Below are 4,527 nucleotides of genomic sequence, written 5' to 3' on the forward strand. Positions count from 1 at the left end.
GAACTCACTTATTGAAGTTATCATTTATAATCTCAACCGTCAACCGTCAACCGTCAACCGGTCAACCGTCTATGGTTAACTGTAGTGCTAAGATCTGAAATTTCCGCGTCCCTTATAAACTAGCCGAAAAATTAATAGGAGTTGTTTAAAGCCACAATAAATAGATTTAAATTAAAGTTTAAACCTTCTACGTTTTGTGGGATCAAAAGTTTTAGTTAAGATTTCAAAGTGTGAGTGATTTTTGCGCAAAAACTAATTAAAGTAAAAAAATATTAAATGTCAAGTTGAGTGACTTTGTCTATGCAATAAAACAAATATTAAATAGTGATTGCCACCATCAATTTTTCATCAAGCATAATTAAAGAGGGGCATTTGTGAACTTACTAAAATAGTGATGTCTAGCACACGTAGCAAAACCCCAATAATTTCGGAAGATAAATTGAACATGGATAAGATTATTGAATACATTGATAAAAAATTTGAAACCCTGAAAAAAGATATATTTACAAAAATTGATTTACAAACTACAGAAACTACAAAAAGTATTGATTTTATCAGTGCTCAATACGATGAGATGTTAAAAAAAATTGAGGTCTCAAATAATTTAAATCGAGCGATTCAAACAGATTTTGAAAATATAAAAAAAGACCAAATGGAAAAAAATATGATTATCAAAAAACTTGAAATCCGACTTTCTGATTTGGAAACGTTATCAAAATCTAATAGTTTGGAAATAGCAGGAATTCCACAACAAAACCGCGAACAACCTGTGGAAATTGTTAAAAAAGTTGCTGCCGCAGCAGGAATCCACCTCTTACACACTGATATAACTGACGTCACGAGAGTCTCAGACAGAAGAAATGAAGCCCCTCCTAAACTTCTTGTGACCTTTTCCGATAAAAGAAAAAGAGATTCCCTCCTTGATAAGAAAAAGGAAATAAATTATAATGAAATCAAGGATCTGGCGACATCTCGAATCTTCATCGGGGAAGAATTAAGCCCGTATCATAAAGAAATCCTATGGAAAACAAAACAATTATCAAAAGAAAAAAATTACCAATATGTATGGTACAAACAGGGTAAAGTTATGATACGCAAAAAACAAGATGATAAAATTATCTACATTAAGCACCTTGATGATATGGTGAAAATAATTTAGTGAATAATATGAACAACATTACTTAATCCACTTAATAATTTAAATTGAGAAAATGAATAACGCACTAACAACAAACATACCAAACATATCATCCATAAACAATAATTTTAACATAATGCACCAGAATATTAGAAGTATCAATAAAAACTTTGATGAACTACAAATATTGATGAAAAGCTTAAATTTAAAATGGGATATTATTATTCTTACTGAATGTTGGCTAACTGATAAATACTACCCCCTACAAATTGGGAATTATGTCCCTTACTCTACAATAATGAACAACACAAAAAATGATGGTGTCATCGTATATATTAAAGAAGATATAGAAGCTGATGTCAGAGAGATCTGTATCAATAATGCAAACTGTCTAAGTATATCAATCGGTAATGACACAACAATACTCGCAATTTATAGATCTCCTTCTACACAAAATCTAGAACCATTCCTCAACTCCTTATCTAATCAACTAAGTCTACTAAAAAGAACTAAAGATGTATTTATCATCGGTGATATAAATATTGATATTCTTGAAAATGGCCATCCAAAAAAATTTGATTATATGCAAACACTAGCATACCATGGATATAAAAGCCTAATTGATGAACCAACACGTGTATATAATGAAAGCAAAACTTGCATTGATCATATCTTTTGTAAAACTAATAGAAAAACTCAAGCCATTATTTGTACTACCACACTGACAGACCATTATACAATAATTCTATCTATTACAAAAAAAAATACATATGTAAACCAAAAAAAGAAATCACTCCTAACGAAATCTGAAACAAATTGGGAAAACGTCAAATGCGAGTTAACAGTGAATGACTGGACAAGCCTTCTGGAAAAAGATGATACTGATACTGCTTGGAGTTATTTTATAGAAGTTTTACAGAACATTATCCTATCAAACACCAAAACCATAGAAAAAAAGTTATCTCATAAAAATTTACACATTAAACCTTGGATTAGTCAGAATATTATAAACTCAATCAGAAAAAGAGATGAACTGCACAAAAAAGTCAAAAACAACCCTTATGATATCCTAACACTTCGATTCTACAAAAGATATCGTAATACATGTAAAAATGTAATACGTTATGCTAAAGAAACATTCTATAAAAACAAGATTGATGAATGTAATAATGATTCACGTAAACTCTGGCAGATCATAAATGAAATAACTAATGCTAAAGCCTCACATAATGACAATAGCATTAAAGAATTAAACATTGATGAGATTCCCACATCTTTTACAGAACACCCGGACAAACTTCTTGACTTTATAAACAACTATTTTTGCAATATAGGCTCAAACTTAGCAAATAAAATTAAACAAAATTCAATTAGTACTATCGAAAATACAGTGAGGATTGACGATGTAAATCAAGAAAACAGCCTCAATATTGTCAAAATAACAAGTGATGAAATAAGAAATATTATAGCCTCCCTAAATATAAATACTTCATCGGGAAATGAACTGATATCAAGCAAATCAATTAAATATCTACAAAATGAGTTAATCCACCCACTGACGTATCTTATAAATCTGTCAATATCAAATGGTATTTTTCCTGCTTGTCTTAAAATTGCTACGATCATTCCAATATATAAAAACGGTCCCAAAAATGATGTATCAAACTATCGACCAATTAGTATTTTAACTACACTATCAAAAATATTAGAAAAAGTTATAAAAAAACAAATGCTTACATTTTTGGATTCTAATAAAATATTATCATCTACGCAGTATGGTTTTAGGGAAAACCTGGGTACTGGTGACGCTATAGCTAATGTAACAAATACAATTATTAGAAAATTGGATGAAGGCAAAAAATGCCTAGCAGTTTTCATTGATCTTCAAAAAGCTTTCGATACCATTGACCTCGAAATACTGTATTTAAAACTAAAAAAAAATGGAATAACCGAAACAACCCTAAACCTACTTAGAAGTTACTTAACGGGAAGAGAACAATTTGTACAAATTGGTAAAAGAAGGAGCAAAACTCTACCAATTAAGTACGGTGTCCCCCAGGGAAGCGTATTAGGACCTATACTATTTCTAATTTACATAAATGACCTTATGAATCTTCCCATCAAAGGAAACATAATGAGCTTTGCAGATGACACTGTAATTTTATTCCATGAACAAGATTGGACAAGCACATATAAGGAGGCTGAACATGGCCTAACTGTTCTTCAAAACTGGCTTAAAGCAAACTCCCTTACATTAAATGTGAATAAAACCAAATATTTAATTTTCTCCAAAAACAAAAGAGGACAACCAATGAATGAGCATATACTCAAACTACATGAATGTCAAAAAAAATTTCCTCAATGTTCCTGCTCGATTATAACTCAAACCAAAAGCATAAAATATCTTGGTATTGAAATTGACGATAAACTACACTGGGATTCACACATTGATCGAACTTCAAAAAAGTTAACTAAACTCATCTACTTCTTCAAAAAATTACGGAACATTTTGTCAGCTAGGGATTTAAAGAGAGTTTACTATGCTTTATGCCACTCCAAATTGGAATATGGAATAATAGGATGGGGCTCAGCAGTATCAAAACATATAAAACAGCTGAAGGTAACTCAGAATTGCATCATAAAGACCATACTAAAGGTTCCCATAAGGACATCAACAACAGAAATTTTTAAACAATTTGACGTTCCAAGCATACAGAAAATCTATGCCAAAAACATTTTGGTACAACACCTCAAAAATAATTCTCAGGAAAACACCTCACATACTCATAATACCAGAGCCAAACAAACAGAGATACTAACTATACCAAAGTGTAACTCTACCTTTGGACAAAGAAGCTCTGAATTTTTAGCAGTAAAGGTATATAACAAACTCCCACTTAGTATCAAACAAATCAAAACAAAAAACAACTGCATTAAGAACATTAAATCTTGGCTTAAGGAAGTACCGGAAAAAGAACTTACTAGCATATTTAAAACATCGTCGTAGAAGTTTCTGGAAACCCTTACCCAAAACATGAAGTCGAACCATAGAAGTCGCTGAAAAATTATTCAAAACCTAGTCCCCCTCAGCACAGGATCTCCTAGTGAGGAGGACTATAAAAATCTATATCAATTAATCATATAAATATATATAATTCTTATAAAAATGTTTAAAAAAATGTAATATAGTAACTAAATAAAAAAAAAAAAAAAAAAAATATGTATAACTTACCGCCTACTCACTAATATTTATTCGAATACTCCCCATGTCTTTAGCAATATATCACCAGAACTGTAGAGGTCTTCGTACCAAGACTACGACGATCCTTCAAAATACCTTTTCAAACGATTACGATTTAATTGCCCTCACAGAATCATGGCTCACCAAA

The sequence above is a fragment of the Hesperophylax consimilis genome, chromosome 24, assembly GCF_061612785.1.
Source record: "Hesperophylax consimilis isolate HC1 chromosome 24, BYU_Hcon_1.0, whole genome shotgun sequence".
Taxonomy (NCBI): domain Eukaryota; kingdom Metazoa; phylum Arthropoda; class Insecta; order Trichoptera; family Limnephilidae; genus Hesperophylax; species Hesperophylax consimilis.